We start from the raw sequence: 17,978 nt of genomic DNA, 5'->3' as shown, positions 1-17,978 counted from the left end.
CATTTTTTTTACAGTAAAACATTTGAAAATGAATCGGGTAAGCGGGTAAGGTAAAAATGTACGCTTTTAGCTTTTCCTGGAAAGTTCAGTGTTAGGACAATCCCCCCGAATGCTCCAACAATAGTCAGCCATCATCTGTACATCCCATCTACCCTGATACTGTCCTTCCATGACCTTCAAATCTTGGTGGAATTGTGCTCGTGTGTTTCCAAGAAAGTCCTTGATAATGGCTTTGAATGATAACCAAGCATTCTTTTCGACTTCTGACATTTTCCTTTGATGAGCTGCCGAACCTGTGGAAAATCAAACACACCGGCCTTTATTTTTTCAAATAATAGGCTAGGAAATGCCAAAATGAGGTACTTGAAACTGTCTCCTTCAGGTGGCACTTGGTGGGACTTTATTATTCTTTCTTTCAACAAGTGGCTTATGTTGAATGTTTGGATCACCTGGTTTTAGGGCAGATCTTGGAGGTAATTTCCTTTCCACCCAATGCCTCTTGCGAGCTCTGCTTTCCCACATGCACAGATAACAGGTCTACTTGGTGTATCCGCGTTGCTGACCAAGAAGGAAGCATACCATTCTAAGGTCAATTGTGTTGGTGATATTACAACAACTCAATGACTCTCTTTATGTCTGCATATTCTTCACAAAGAGAAACTGATTAACCAATTGGGACTGACCCAAATATATTGCTATTGTGAAGGAGGACACACTTTAAGCTCCGCTTTGAGCTATCAATGAATAGTGGCCATTCAGTTGAGTTAAAGATTGGAATTCCCAATTCCTCCATTAAACCAGGTATGTTATGGCAATACACAAAGCCACCATCAGTTCTAAAGTACTGCAGAAATAGAATTTCTCTGGTTCGAAAGTATCATACCTTTGTTTCCTTATCAAGTAAGTTTTTCTCACGCAGTCTTGATGCTAGGAGTTCTGAAGCCTTCTTTGATAGTCCCAAATTACGTGCCAAATTACCCAACTCACTTAATCCTCTTCAATTTCAAACTCTTCATCATTGTTGTCACCTAGTTCATCACCATAATCATGTTCTTCAAGGGAGGGTAGTGTAACGAAAACCGCACTGACATTTCATCTGAATGAGCCACTGGACGTATAGCCGATGTTAGGCTAAAATACTCCATGTTATATTTATTCTTCTTGTTACATTCTGAAGTTTTCACTATACAAAAGTAACAGTCACTGAAATGATCTCCTGGCTCTCGCCAAACCATATGTATACCAAATGGCATCTTATCACGTGTTCCCTGTCCACATTCATAAACCCTTGACATAATGTTTGCACACCTTATTGACCACCAAGTTTAACTTTGAAATATGCCAAATAGGCTTGCTCTACAAATGTGCTGATGTTCGCCCTTTGACTGGGAATGGTGAAACTACCACAGATATTACAAAATGAATCAGGGTTGTTTAGGCACTTACAACGAGAAACAGCATAGCCAGACATGATCTGAAAGAAAGGAAATACGTGTGTAAATAGAAAAATAAATTTTGATTATTCACTATGTAGAGCAGCGCACAACCTCTGACCACACTGTCTTGTGTGTAAATTAATAGCCTATACAAATCCACACTATACAAATCCACGCTACAGTAATCACATTAATATAAGCGGTAGAGAAAAACAACTGACGTCATAGAAGAAAACTAACTGCACTTTCAGAATTAGCATACCTTTTTTGGTGTAAATAAGTTTAAAAATTCAAAGTCAACAAAAAATTTGTTCAAAATTGTTCCCTAGTGTAGTTTCATTTTCACTTTTTTTGTGTATGGGCATTGGGTTTCTTTGCATGTGTCACACTCCAAAGTGATTGGATTGCTGTGTGGATATAAATGCTGGGGTATTTCCTACACAGGTAGAACTGGTGAACGTGGAGAGCTGTGAAACACCTTCAACATTACAAAAACATGTCCAGTTGAATGTGAATGACTACTACTAGATATACAATGTTCTAGATAAACAAGAACCTTAAACAACATATTCATATGAACATAAAGAATGTGGTTAATTGTGGTTCAATGTGGTTCAGTGATCTGTTTCAGAAAGGGCATGTGATATTTCAAACTGGACCAGACTTTAAAAAGTGAAGATTTGTTATCATATAGTAAACATCTAGAAGTGTTAACTTTCAAAGCTCCTAACTTTCTAATATGAGAAAGCACTAAGAATTTTAGACAACAATTATATGACTGCCATGCACCAAAATGAGGGCCAACTAAGGACAGACAAGGACTTGAGGGATCTGGCTCCAAAAGAAAGATAAACCCCCTAAATGAGAGAAAGTTGAGGCTTTGTTAATTGTGTATAAACTATACCTATGTCTCTATGTATTATTTTATGCAAAATGTCTTTCATAGAGCGTTTAAGTTTTAGTAATTTACAATGTGAAATATTTAGGAAAAATGCAGCTTCATCATTTGCTTCAGCATGTAGGAGTGACTTGGATATGCATATTCATAATTAAAGAATTTGTCTGGTGCTATTCATATTTATCTTCCCACACAGTTGGGTTTAAGAAGTGCCTTCATACCAAAGCCTGCCACCTCTGCTGAAGAAGTGCTTGGGACAGACACTCATGATACAGCTTGCAAAGGACTTATGGATATGACAGCTGATAGACAACAGGAAGCATACGTTATACATCATAAATAGAGGCAGTGGGCTTGTAATGTGTTCTTTTTAACTATTAGCTCATCAAGTGAGCATAACAATCCAATACTATGTGATCCACTGTGGTTTATGCAGACCTGTGGGTTGTGCCTGGGTGGTAGTTATTCTTTTGTTGATAAAATAACAAGAATCAACATGAAGCATAAGGTAAAAAAAAGGTTAGCTGAATAACGGCATTGTACATTAACAGAATAGCAAATATTAGTCAGCTAAAATTGTGTTCTAAAATGGCCCAAGGTAAAGTAATTAATGGAAATGAAAGAATCCTAGCTAATGGCAAAGGTTCATGAACATGTGCACTGTTGACAGAAAACTCAACTCATAATAGGGTCTGTACCTTTATAGTGAATAGTTCACAGTTCATAACCATGACTCATCATTCAGTAAGTTGTTGCAAGATCATGCTCGGAGTAGTTTTGCTGCATTTTTGCAAATGTGTGTCTGCCAAAAAGATGAATTTTTCTACATGCAATATATACAATACGCTATATGTGCAAAGGTTTGTGGACAACTGACCAATCACATTTACATATATAGGCCAAAGTATTTAGAAACCCCTCAGGTGTCAGGTGTTTCAAGTAATGAGCACTGTTTTTACAGTTTCCAATTCAATAAAACCAGCATATTGCACCTAAATTCTGAATATAATGTACTTTAGGCAAGGCACATCTACATGTCAAATGTACAAGAGCACTGTACAAATACATGTACACTATACATGTGCAGAAAACTGTACTTACATCACCTTTCATAATCCCAAAGTATTCAATGTTTGCAGCCTTGTGTCTCTAAAGCAGCTATACACCACTAGATGTTATAATAGATTAGACGTTAAATTTGATAATAGGGCTCAATTTATAAAACAGGGAATCTGACATTCCCTTTTGGGAATATTCCAGGTCTATGTAATTGAAGTAAATGGCAGTAATAGATTCCCACATTGAATTTTTCAGTGAATGTCAGATTCCCTGTTTTATAAACAAAGTAAAAAATAAGAAACAACTTTAAACCTACTACTACACACTATCTGCTACTTTCCACACTATTTCCAAGGCTAGCCACAGTGAGCAATGTGTATTCTCAGTAACAAGGAACTGGATTTTGCTTTAAGGGTTTGTGAACGTTCAAAAAGCCCCCAAAAGCAACACAGAACTTTATGTTGTTAAGTAAGAGATAGCTAGAATTGTCATTTTTTTTGCTTTGCTTTTTGTGTCCCTGTTGAAGAGTTTGCCTTACCTCCTGTTTGGCTAAACCATTGTCACTATAAAAGTGAGAGAAACAAACTCCAATCGAGCCCCCGGATAGCAGTAAAAACCTGGCAAGGATTTACCACTCTATGCAGAATTCAAAAATAGAAAGAATGTCTTGGCTGGACCTACACTTTAAAGTGAACCTCTGCCCATCCTATGCACAAATACACATATACATATTTTGCACAATCCGTACATGATTTTGAAACCAAGAATGGGGGATTCATGTACCTATAGGTATAAATTAGAAATAAACAAAGGTACTAAAATATTGGGTTTTATTTAATTAGAGTTTGCCAGTCTCCTAATGTAGACAACCAGCAGGCATTTATAATCTGTTAGAAATACAAAAAATACTCCACTTTAAAGCTTTTCTACTGTTTATTAAGAATATGTAAATTCTTTAGCATCCATAATGTGGGCACAGATACACTTAAATGTCGATTCATGATTGTGATTGACAAATACTTTGAGGTGCTTGAGGAAGAGCCTTTTGTGTTTGTGGGCAGGTAATTCTTTTTCCCTGGCTCAGTCATTTTTATACCTGACATGCTGAAATCACACCAGAGCCAATTTCTTATTTATTCCTCCCACATGCATTAAAACCAATTACCAGCAAGTTTTTTATATGGGACTAGGTTGTTATCTGTGTTGCTTAAAAAAAATGATATATAAATATATATATATATATATATATATATTTATATTTATTTAAATTTAAATACTTGGATTAGGTCATTCATCGTTCCTCCCTAATCTTAGTAATAAAACATTTGTATTCTTTGGATTGTTATAAAGCTTGTGATGGCAAAGCATTAGAAACATGTCCCAGCCTGTCATGGAACATCAAGAGAAGGGAGCTGTTTCACACCCATGCAACTTTTTTCTTTCTACTTCCTAAAAAAGAACAAAATACATACAAGTGAAACTTAAAAATGACCTTCACAACCCAGGAAAAAAAATAGCTATGAAAGGAACTAGTCAGTTTTTATTTCCCAGATAATGATTGTGTGTTATGAAAGTCACACCTAGCTTCAAATATACATAATTTGTGGGGCAACACAATTACAGGGTAATAGATATGTGCAACTAATTCAAAAGTATGAATTGTTTGAGACTTCATACTTGGTTACTCTTCATATAATGTGATATATACATTGCCAAAGATGTAAAATGCAGATTTATCAAAGAATGGTAAAAACTTGTAAATGATAACAAATGCAAATGGTGAACAGTATAGTCTTTTACAGTCTTTCAAAAACAGTGGAAAAAGTTTACTTCTGTATTCTGTCAAAGATACACATTGTAACTGGGTATAACTGTTTGTTTTAGTAGTCTTCTGAAATTAGTAGGTATCTATATAATTCACAGTAGCCAAAACCAAACAACACAGTATTCCAGGCAGATTATTCATTTATAGCATATATAAAGCCTGATAGAGCCATTTATTCTAAACTGCAATAGCAGTTTGAGGCTTGTTGGTCATCATCAGTAAAGTATATGAAAACCTTGATTTCTATGGGACCAAGAGAAAGCATAACTAGATTTGTGATGATAAGGTTACAAGGGGTGTAGTTGTAAAAAAAGAAGAGAAGGCACAGTAATGGTGAAGGCTATCTATGGCAGGCGTGCAGGGATAGCCTATAAGGGGTTCTCAAAAAAAGTGAGGGCACGGCGTGCCCATGTGTGCGTGCCCCACTACACCACTGGTAGGTACCATAAAACCATAGAAATTTCATCATACTGGTGCAAACCATGGTAAGACAGAGCAAGTATCTACATATTAGTGGATCTTGATTAACAGTAGGCCCAATATAAAAAAAAAAAACTATATCTCCTGGGTCTATACCTTCCTCACTATATCATAAGTTAAAAAATGCCTAGAGATACAATTTAATTGTTTAACGTTTTGTTTTTTTATTTTTGCCTGTTCAATGTGGTATTATTTTTAACCTAACCTTGCCTCTTGGGGCTTATTTGAATTTCCTTTACAGATATTGTTTACTTATTTTTATTATAGGATATTGCACTAGTGTATTATGTACATAATTTACATCCCTCCTTTCTGTTGCCTGATAATGATATATGAAATTGCCACTTCCTTGCATTTAAATGAAGAATAAGGTCACTGTGAAATGTGTCTATATATTTAAACTTTTGATTTTGTACATTGTACATGTACCTAAAAAGTCCCAGTTTTCAATACTATGGGTCCGTTCATATACTAATTTTTGGTATGTGGTACATTTTATACATATATATTATTTATTTGCTATTGTTAGGGTATCTCCTAAATCATCTTTAGTCAGCCCCTTCTCTGAATTCAGAATTGTGAAGTGGAATATAGAAATATTTGAAACATCAAAAATAACCAAATCTAACAATAAATAAATCACATATTTATAGTGATTTACAGAAGTAAGAAGTCTTGTTAGGGTTTAATTATCATGCCCACAGTCATGCAGACACATACTTTCATACAAGCTAGGAGTTTTTCCTTTGTTTGAAAGAGGTTACACATGAAAACAGGATGCATTGTGGTGAGCCTTCAGAGATTACTCACCAACACCTATCATTTAGGTTTCTAGGTATATGAGTGTGCAGCAAATGTCAAATCTGATCAATGGTATTATAGTCTTAATTGGATGCTAGAGATGTACTTATGAATAACTATTAGCAGTTTAGGACCGGAAACATGTTTATATTAAGAAGTTCTGTGTGATAACTTTAGGGTTACTACCGTTACACAAAATACCAATGGTTCATAGAAGTGTACCATCACACCTACAGTGGCCTGCGCTGTTAGGATACCATAGAAAGATGATGTTATCATCCTACTTTCTGATCTTTTACACCCACTGAGGGCCTTTATATAAAGAAGAAATAACAATGACAATAAAATGAGTGCTTGTTCAATAAATGCAGAATGTGCTTTGCTGTGGTAAAACAGCTTTTCTTTAGACAGAAAAACATGATCGCTAGATATTGTACAGTAGGCTGAATACACTAAGCTGTATGCAAATCTTATTTCCAATTCTATTGCTCCTTTCTTAATGCCAGACCATTCATTTCAACAGAACTTTCCATATATTATTATATTGGAATTTAACATATTTTATATATAACATTAATTTATCTTCCATTGTGTAGACCCGAGCCTGCTGTTGGGTACCCCATTAAGACCTCTCATACATTGGTAAGCATTCTCATTAGCTAACTTTATCAGGGCAGTCCAGCCTCCTGAAGACCATTAGCTAAAGAAAATGTTTGCCTCTTTTTACACTGATAAAAGGCTTAGCTTTTCGATGTAAACGACAGATGAGCGGTTTGATTGGATAGTGGTCTTCAGTGAACAGGAACATAGCAAAGCCCACTGTGTACATATAATAGCTTACTTTAGTTAGTTTATTCTTGAATAGCATATGAGTCATAGATATCGATAGTTGTTTACTGGGACCAAGCTCCCAAACTCACATACAACGGCAGAACACAAATTACACAATTATGAATATTTGCAAAGTATTTATAGAAGGTAAAGAAAGGAAAAAATTGATTAATTTTTATAAACTCTGACAGCTCCTGTAGGCAGTTTATGCTCTGAAAGTAGTGATCTACAGGCTAAATACAGTAATTGCACTGAATAAAGGGTGCAGGTACTGTCTGTGAGTGAATTGAGACACTAAAATTAATCTAATATAACATATATGACTACTGAGAGAATAAGATTAGGTAGATATATACTGCTACTACAGAAGAGAGGATACACTTACCTACTATTTAAAAAGGTCATCCCAAGTCCAGGTACACTTTAAGAACTAGTTTGTAATACAATATGAGACTTGGTCCATGAGACAGTCCTGGTGTATGTGTCTATAGTGTTTAGTTGCAGTTATAGTTTAGTTATTTAGTTGCAAGTTCTTTATTGGGAAATGGTTGCTAGAGTATGTAAAGTATACCATTACATAAATACCTTTTATTATATGTTTCATAAATGTTTACATAAATTACCATTCCAAAACCAAACCAGAGAAAGTTGTAGTTAGAAACAGTTTGGGTACGTAAGCCATAATGTTTGTATTATTAAAAGAGAACACTTGGTACACATTTCCAGAGCCAAGTAAGCACCCCCATAAACTGGATGCCAAGAACGGAACTGAGCCATTCAAAATGTGGCATGCAGCATTTGTTTCTTTATCCACAATGTGGGTGGAATTTTGTTCAAGCAGCAACACAGTGCCAGTGTGAATAAGCCTTTACATTAGCCATATACTTATGGTGTAGTTCAGATGATTAAACACTTAGAACTTTGTTATAAATGCTGTTTCATTAACATGTGTGTTACATGAATTGGTCAATATACTCTGTACAGAGCTGGGTAAGATATTAGTGGTATATAAATACCTAATAACAAGAACTAACCAAAAAACCCTTACTGCCAACTTTTTTTTAGGGCAAGCTCAGCCTGGTGGTAATTTTGCCACTTCTGGGAAGTTACTGGCAAGCACTTGGTGCCTGATAGTGATAACATGCGGTAACCACTAGGCATTAATGAGGCATTTGCAAATGCCTGTGTGTGTGTTAGCAAGTGGCTGCAAAGCCTAGCTGTGTGCGTTTTGCTGTATGTAGCATTTGAAAAGAAAATGCAACAGCACTGACAGCATCAACAATTTGTTTCAAAGTTAACCATTTATTGTAAGTGGTTTTAACCACTAAACCCCACTTAAAACCACTTGCAAAAACTGCTAGTGTAAACATGCCGTAGGAAAGCAGCAGTTGGATGGGAGGAATCTGTAGAGCAGCCTCTCTTGACCTTTTTTAACATGGGAAATCCTCTAGATATTATTGCTACAATTAGTATGTCTGCACCTTATACTACATTTGTGTGGTGGTCAATACAATTGGCCTTACACTTGTGGCCAGTAGGAACAATGTCTCCCTTTCAGATAGCCAAAAGATCATTTGTTTCTATTAAACTGAGGAGAGAGGGACAGATTGCTCATTGCTAAAGATACCTTTAGCAATCTCTGGTGGAGCCCCATAGGTTCTATGGGATCTTAGAAACACTGTTAAAGAGGATGCCATGTGTTCATGGTAAGGACACACAATTGTTTTCCATTTTTTACGCTAAATTGACAATCATTTAACATTGGTGGGTAACTGTGGTTAAGGAAGAAACACAACTATACATTTATCAATAGTGAATTGAAGTGGGGCAACAAACGTTTTCTTTGTCTTAGTATCATGATTTCTCATTTGTGAATAAATAAATGAATGAATAAATATACACAGCTTTTCTGTACACCTGTGCTGCTTATATTAACATATTCTCCAGTATGATGTTGGCGCCATCTACTGGTGAGACACATACATATCTTTAATGTTTAGACCTACACTGTGAAGTTATAAACTGGTTTAGTAGGTCACCCATAAAGATGTCTTTGATTTATATATTAGTTTTTAATGTACAGCTAAAGGAATGGTATACTGCCATAGGTAAACAATCACCTTTTTCTATTTTGGCGGACTTCTGAAGTCTTGGCTGATAACTGTTTTAGTCCCTTTGTGTAGTTTTTGCTAATAGAATAACATTAAAACAGGTGTAGTTAAAAAAAAGAAACTAATGTAAAAAATTCCATTTGATCATGTATGTATCCGGTGTTTAATATATAATACTGAACATATCGATAACTGCAGCTGTGCTGTGCATATTGTTGAGAACAGCAAAGTTTATTTTTTAAACATGTATAGGTTCATTGTTCTATATACAGGCTTGCCATCTGCAGCCCCTATTTATTGTACAGCATTGTATAATATGCTACATTACTTTTTATTATTATTTTATATGCAGCATACATGACCAGGCTAGCTCGGACCTTCCAGCCCATCCTTCCCCACCACCATCAGAACCTCCGCCTCCCCCAGACCCCCCACCTGCTTACCAACCACTCCCCCACCAATAAATACCCAAACACCAATCTTGGATTTAGATTGGCTGGCAAGCAGCTGTTTTTTTAACCACCATTAAATAAATTAACCATTAAAGTAATAAACAAACAATATCCAATAATAAATAAATGACAAATAAATAAATACATTTTAAAGTTTTGATATGCAAGCATACATTAACATATCATAACACTCCATTATTATTAATATAATTATTACTAAACCAGGATTATATAACGCCAACATATTAAATTGATTATAACCTAATTAACTGACCTAATTCCCACCTTTTAATAATACATTACCATAACAACAATATCCATAATGTTATCAAACTCCAAACTCCCGGTTATACTCCCAAACAAATAGGCTGCAGGTCTCAGAAGGCAAAATTCGCACCCAACAGGAATTTAACTCTTCCAACATCTCCACCTTGGCCCCTAGCCGCCCAGCACTGTCTCAGGAGCCATAATCATCCGTCCACCCTAAAGGGGTAGACCCCATCAAAGAGGATCCCCCTCCCCTGCCAAAATCCACCGCTTTTCCAATGCACTGGATGCTTGCCTTCCAAGACCCCAACCGCCACCACAGCGCTACCTCCACACTCGGTGAGCTTGTTGAATTCCAGCTTGCCAGTTAGTCTTCCTCCATTCCTGGCCAAAGAAATAACCCACCGCCGTATTCACTATACTTCGAACTGTTCCATTAAGCAGGCGCCTGTCCAAAATTGGTTCTGGCCACTGTAACTGACCAGACGGCAACACCATGTAATTCCAGCCGCCACCTCCAAACCAGCTTAACAGCACGAATTATGTCCCATTTGCAACATTACCCAATTCAAAGCCCACCCTGACATGGAGCCCTTTCATGCTGAGGGGCACCTGCCACAAACTTGCCAACGTATAATGTAGCACTACGATTCCTGGCCACCGAAATGGCCAACTCCTTATTCACCTCACTCTGGGCAGTGTTGAACTATGCTGGTCCTGGCCACCATATACAACCAGACCGCAACACGCCCAAGCACCCTCAGCCGACACCTCAAAACTACCCCCCGGCATGGAACTTACCATGCCAAAGACCACTCACGCCCCAAATGTGCGGGGCTCTGACTCCATTTCACTCCACCGTAATCCAGGTACTTTGATCCAATATACTGCCACCTCCACTCCAGGCGAGCACTCTGTCTATCGGACAGCCATCCGCCTCTTGTCACACCCAACACAATAGTGCCCAACACAATAAAACTCCCAACCTGATGCAAACCGAACCAACCTCAGCTAAATGCCCCAACTTGAAATTTGTACAAAATCATTCCCTCCAAGTCCAACCTTGCAACCCAAGCATGGTAAACCACCAGCTGTCCCTGCCAACTGACTCCCTGTACCCCATCTACTACAGAATCACCTGCCACCTAACGCAACAACCCATGAACAACAACCAAACAGGCCTACCAACTGGAACCTGTCCCAGAACTTCACCCCACTCACAACACACCCCAAAATACACCTGCCACAGCACACCCCCCCTTTCAAGCAAAATGAAGACTTTATGTTACCAGTATCTCAACACAAATAGACATACCAGCTGGATGTCCTGGCCAAACCAGGGAATAATAGAGCATACCCTCCCACTATAGGGTAACCAGGAGAAATAAACCATACCACCCGCCCCCTGTACAGACACCATCCAGTAATATAGAATACCATCCAATCCCTTATGTTAGGGAGGACCCGCATCAGCCAACCCACAGTACTGACACCAGGAAGTAAAAGAGTATACCTTTCAACACCACTGACACCAGAAAGTAATAGAACATACCATCTAACACCACTGCCAATAGGGAAGAACAGACTACACCATCCCACTGTATCGACACAAGGGAATACCAGAGCATACCCGTACACAAAACCAAACCCCAAAGAGTAATAGAGTATACTATCCCACAGTACTGACACTAGGGAGTAATAGAATATACCATCCTGCCATACCGACACCGGAGAGAAATAGTTTATACCATCCCACCGCACTGACACAAGGGAGTAATGGAGTATACCGTCCCACTGTACTGAAACCTGAGAGAAATAGAGTATACCATCCCACAGCACTGACACCAGAGAGCAAGAGTATACCATCCCACTGTACTGACACCTGGGAGAAATAATGTATACCATCCCACAGTACTGACACCTGGGAAAAATAGTGTGTAGCATCCCACAGTACTGACATCAGGGAGTAATAGCATATACCATCCCACAGCACTGACACCAGGCAGTATTAGCAAATACCATCCCACTGTACTGACACCAGGGAGTAATAGCAAATACCATCCCACTGGAGAGATAAAGCATATCAACCCCCAGTACTGACACCAAGGCCTCATCTTGACCTAAAGTCCCTCTATCCCCAATTTGCCTTCCCAGCGCCATTCCCCTTTTCACCTGCTTCACCTCCTTCACCACCCCCTTACTTGCAAAACTACAGTGTGCCCCACCGCACCCAAGCCCTCCAACCTGAACCTAAACCCTTCTCCAAGTTAACAACCTCTATCCTTCACACAGTCAGCTAACTACCCACCTGCGGACTGCTGCTCCCCCCCCCCAACAATGCTGTCCCTGAACTCCTACCAAAATAAAAAGCTCCAAATATATTAGATCAAAATGTCCCCACACACGCCCCTCCAGGTCTACTTGCAGCATACGCCCTTGATCTACTTGATTGCATGTCCCTGAACCCCTCCCTCCCCCGCGCTTTCCCCCCTATTTTTTTTTTCCTCCTTTTGGAAGCCCTTAAAAGCCCCGCTGCACTCCCCACCTCCCCATTTCCAAACTCCCCCTCCCACCAGACTGCCCTGCCAGACACCAAACAAACCCCCCTTTTTAATTTCAAGCCCCTATTCGCCCCCTCACATGATCCTCATACACCACACCTCCCCCCCAGACCCCCAAGCACTTACCTGACAGCTCCAATCTTCTGGGGCTTGTCAGCTGGTTCCTTGGGCCTTACACTGCTTCTGGTGCCCAATTCAGCATAATAGGAGAACTCCCTGAGCTCTGAGTACTGGGGACTGGCTGCGTCACAGGGATTTCCCGGAAGTCTCAGGTCTTTCACTGGCGTCACTTCAGGTCCCGGGATCCCGCACGCAAATTCCCAGTCCGCAAACTTCCTGCTGACAAAATGGGTTTTTAAAGCCTCAGGTTAAACCCTGGGGAATTAGTACACATAGACTAAGCCTAACTTTGGTTCACATAAACTGGACTATGGCACCCTCTTTCTTTCACCCTGTATATTTTTATCATAGAAAGGGGCCTGTGGCCATATAAAATTAGGCACAGGGCCTACATGACAGGGTGTGAGGCATAACCCAGGAGTGTTAAGGGTTAATAAAATGTAGTAATGCTAGAGGGGGCTAGGACGCAGCTAGGGAGAGGGAATTTTTAGGGCTTCTTAGCCCAGCTTATGAGGGCCAAGAGGCCTGAATTTTTAAACATGGGCTTTTAAAAGACTCAGGTTTAAGCTGGGGAAACAGTCTGTGTAGACCCAGCCTAAAGTAAAACGCCTGCTACTTCTTGCAAGGCACCCATAGCTTTCCCAAATCTCCTGCAGCATCCTCCCACACAACTCTTTCTATACACATATAATTTGTTGTTTTTTAATAAACATCTATGGCAATCAAACCCTATCAAGTGAGGCCTGTAATGAGCAAGGAAGGAGCATATGGGAAGGCCATCATGACTGGGCAGTCAGGGGGCAGATAGCATAGGGTTAAAAGTTTTGGACGAGAGTGAGCGAGAGGAAAGGGAAGGGGGAAGGAGGGGGAGGAGGTTTAAGGAGGGACAAGAGTAGTTAAAATGGACAGGAGGAGGGACCCCCCCTTTCAGAGTGAGACAGCATTCAGGAAAAGCTTTCCCACCCCCCCTCCCCTTTTAGGGCTTATGTGGTTGGCAGTTTGGGTTTTTGATTGATGGTTTGGCTAGTAGGACGGGCGGTTGAGGTCCTCGGGGGGAGTGCGCTGGTGGCAATATTTTGGTTAGGGTTCCATCTTTGGTATAGAATCCCTGGTTTGGGTTAATAGTCTGGTAAAGTGTTGTGGGGAGGGTCTGCACAAGAAAAGGATAAATTCGTTCCCGAGCTGGGAGTATGGGCGGCTGGCAGCAACTGTCCGTAAGGTGCAGACCCCAAAAAGGTGTAAAGTGGTGGCCTTCGAGGACCTGCAACCAGTAAGAAAGTTGGGAAGGCAATATGGTTAGGATGTGTTATTGTTTATCTGGTACCTATTCTTTAATTAAGGTGTTATTAGGTTATATTGGTTATTCTATGTATGCGTTTATTTATACTGTTTTATTGTTTATATTGTTATTTCTATTTTTTTTTATATAAGGTTAATTTTGGTTATAATTCTGTTAATAAAAGTCCTACGGGCCATTTATGCAATTCTTGGAGTGGTAATTCATTGGTGGGGGGATTAGGATGTGGGGGTATTTAAGGGGGTGGGAGATTGGAATAAAGGGGAAGGGCAAGTTTGTAGGGCACATCTGCACTGCTATGGCTTGCCACAGTCATGCAGAAGGGTGGGAGAAAGGTATAACTAATAGATAGAAAAATAAAAATAGAATACCAGAATTTGTATAAAACACAATGTAGCCTTACAAATGTCAGAAGAAGTACAGAAGCCAGAAGCAGTATGGAATCGGAAATAGATGATAAGAATCTACAATCGGACAGGTCACTATTGCAGAAAGGGACAGGGGATATCCATGGGTGTAGTCGTAAAAAAAGAAGAGGGGGCAAGGTATTATCTATGGCGAGCGGGCATGCGCATCATTGGTATGTAAATGTGCCCATCCCACTACACCCCAGCCTATGTGTCTCTCTTAGAGTGACATCATGATACCCGCCCACTCTCTGCTCAGAGAGAGAACCCACCCACTGCCCTGAGCCTACCATACAGGAGATGTGGTCCACGGCTCTGGCCGATGCACCCCCACTCACCTCCCCTATATGGTCTCTCAAAACCACCCCCACCCAGCAAGGTCTTTCTCCTGATACCAGGGGGGGGGGGGGTGTTGTAGTATTAGTAATGTTAATTATGTATATACTATAAATTACAACAAAAAATAACTGCAACATTTTTAATGGGTTACAAAAAAGAAACAAAAAGAGACAATACTTTCCCTTTTAATTAACAACATTACTTAGGGAAGGTTGATGTTTCATTTAATTATTTTGTTGTTTGCACTAACAAACCCATCAATTCCAGTTTGAGTTAAAAATACTTTCATTTTAGAAAATTGCCATTCTGAAATGTTTGTGACATATGGCTAGATTTTGCAGATAATCTACTAGTAATATGGGCGTAAACATTTATATTCTTTCTTTATCTTGCATGGCAGGCTTTGTGGGAAACAAGATGCTTGCTATACAAAAAAAGTGCTATAAACACAAACTAAATTATGTGCTAAGCTGGCTACTGTGTAGTTGTACAGGAGTTAACAATTAAGCAGCTTTTCCTTGACTTTAGCTATAAAAAGTTGGTATGCTGGTAGTATTCATCATCACAATGACTGATTTAATTGTTAACTATAAGTCATTAATTAAATACATCATTTTACGTAATTTATGTTCATGTAGCACTGTAGGGGCTGATTGTACCCAGGCTCCTTCCCATAGGGTGACTGTAGAAACTCAAACAGGTTTACAGCACTGTCTGAAATTTTATTGTAAAATCCAACACACAAAAGAAGCGAGTTTAAGGATAGCAGGGCATTACCTTAATCATTTCAAAATAGTCAAAAAATAACAGCAGTGATTGATTGTCATATCCCTTATGCAGCAACAAGCATCCAACTACCATTCCTCTGGAGAACAAAGTTAAAGAACAGTCTAGAAATCCCAAACTTAACCACTGAATTCTAAAACTGGCCCTATTAAAATAAAGGGGTGGTACGCTCTCTCCTGCCCAAAATGGCTTTGTCCCCGAATGCCATGCAAACAAAAAGACTGAACAGCAATATAACACTTTAAAATGGACGGGAACGCAATGAAAGGGTGTCAATTTCAAACAACATGAACATAACAGTAAAATAACATTACTGTATATGACAAGACATGTTGCAATTATGGAAATAATAATTGACCAACAATCCTGACCTTCTGTTTACTTTCTAATATGCACACACCCTAGGTAAATTCCAATGAATTGCTTCCTTAGAAAAGAAAAGTCTGTTAAAGTCCTAATAAACAGCATTCTTCCCAATGATACACTTTGATCAATACTGTACTGGCTACCTAGTTACATGTAACATTGCCAATAGACACAGAAAACTTAAACAATAGTCTCTTGACCACCCAGGGGTAACAGGGGCAGCAAGCCTAAATATTTCATCAAAAATGTGACATACTTGTTCTATTAGCCTTGCGTCCCAGGCTAACGATCATCACTCGGTACTTTAATATGAGATGGCCATAATGCCAAGTCCAGAAGCCACTAAAGTAATGGCTATTGTAGTCTGGATTATTAGTTGTGTTCTGATGGGGCTTTGGTACCTCTAAATGAGCTATATTTCTTCCTCACACAACTTCATTTAGTTTTTCTCAGTCTCATCCTTTACAGATTCTGGTTCATAGGGCATTTGCAGCCCATGTTCCTGGGCTACCCTGTTATTAACAAAGCATTACAGTCTAGAATATTTGGGTAAATTCTTCATATCCCTGTATCCCTCTATCACATAGGAGTCGGTAGACTGTATCAAAAAATCTGTCTAGTACACAACGTGATGAGTGGTGGGGAGTCTTTTAAATTTTTCACACCAACCTGCTCATCTTTACTCTCAGGGAGCTTCTGCACTGTAGGGTTCTGTGGAATTGGTTGTAGCAGACACAGTTTCAATCTTCGTCCGGGTCTCCATCTCCATCTCCTCAAATATATTATTTGGGGTCTCCCCAAGTAAGGATTTGGCCTTGGTTTGGTTTTTGCCTTCTTAAGTGCCTCTTACAATGTGAAAGTGAAATCACTTCAACAGAGCCTGCTCCCTTTTTTTTTGGATCCTCTTTGGTATTATACCTAGGCCAAATTAATTTATTGCCTGAGTCTGCTTTGGTCTTCTTCTAAAATTGTAGTTATGGGAGACTGCTGAATACTTGCTCATGTCCTGGTCACAGCAGAACTAGTGGACACAGCAGAACTTAAAGATCCACTCTTGGTTGGAGCATATGATGTTTGTGTTCACCCTGCTTTGGTTCTGCAAGCCACCCAATCCACCTGAAAAACAGTCAAAAGAGAGGTATCGTGTGGAACTTTTAACAGTTAGATGTTGTAACAGAAACACTGGCTCCAGGATCAGATTTTAGTAGTAACCTGTGTTTATCTCTCACAGTTGTTCCCAACGGTCTCAAAGCCCCTAGGGAGAACATCATCTCCTGGTTTAAACCTTATGCCAATATCTTATGATAGCACTGCTGTCTTCATTATGAAACCTCAAGCCAAGTCCAGAGTTTCTAAACAAAAATCTTTTTAAACCTCTAGGTCAGTGCCAGGCTTCCTGGCCAGACAATATGACCTCATCAATTTCTCTCATTGGTACAAAAGCCCGGACCATGCACTGGTCACACACTCACACAGGACATGTTTACCAGTTACTGTTCATGGGTTGATCAATCCTTTGTCCAGTGGAACACATCTACTATTCATTGAGCCATTTTATCTTTTAGAGATTCAAGGTTTCCTGAAGTGCTAGGTTTGATGGCTTAATCCCACCATGGGTAACCTGAACAAACTTTGTAGTAACCACACAGTCTAGATCTAGGTTTTTGGATATAATGCTCAGAAAAGTGCCTGAAACACCAATGGATCAAAGTAAGACTAAGTCTCCTGGAACCTGCACAACAAAGTTAATTTCCCCAGTCAAATATTCTGGGGTAATTCCAGTCACCAATCCATTGTGTTATCTCTCTCCTTTGGCCCTGACAGGCCAGTCACACTGCCAGCATGTCCTAAAGCAGTCCAACACAGGTTCTCAGCAAACCACCATGATTGTTCTGCAAGTCTAAAGCTTCATTTCCCTTTCACTGCTTGTACAGTGAGTAGC

At 39.4% G+C, this 17,978-nt stretch overlaps 1 protein-coding gene across 2 annotated transcripts in view; it reads right to left on the bottom strand.

The window, feature by feature from the left end:
• The window catches only part of NFKB1 (nuclear factor kappa B subunit 1), a 142,669-nt gene that overhangs the window by 72,563 nt on the left and 52,128 nt on the right, over positions 1-17,978 (bottom strand). The window contains exon 1 of one of the 2 annotated variants that reach the window (XM_072405638.1): positions 16,706-17,151. The exons of the other annotated variant lie outside the window; for it this stretch is intronic. The gene's annotated coding sequence lies outside the window, so the exon portion shown is untranslated. Of the gene's footprint in view, positions 1-16,705; positions 17,152-17,978 lie in introns of those variants that run through there. 2 annotated transcript variants of the gene reach the window in all.

The sequence above is a fragment of the Pyxicephalus adspersus genome, chromosome 3 (genome assembly GCF_032062135.1).
Source record: "Pyxicephalus adspersus chromosome 3, UCB_Pads_2.0, whole genome shotgun sequence".
NCBI classification, from domain to species: domain Eukaryota; kingdom Metazoa; phylum Chordata; class Amphibia; order Anura; family Pyxicephalidae; genus Pyxicephalus; species Pyxicephalus adspersus.
The sequence above is the reverse complement of the archived record's forward strand: the minus strand, read 5'-3'. Positions and strand labels throughout refer to the sequence as shown.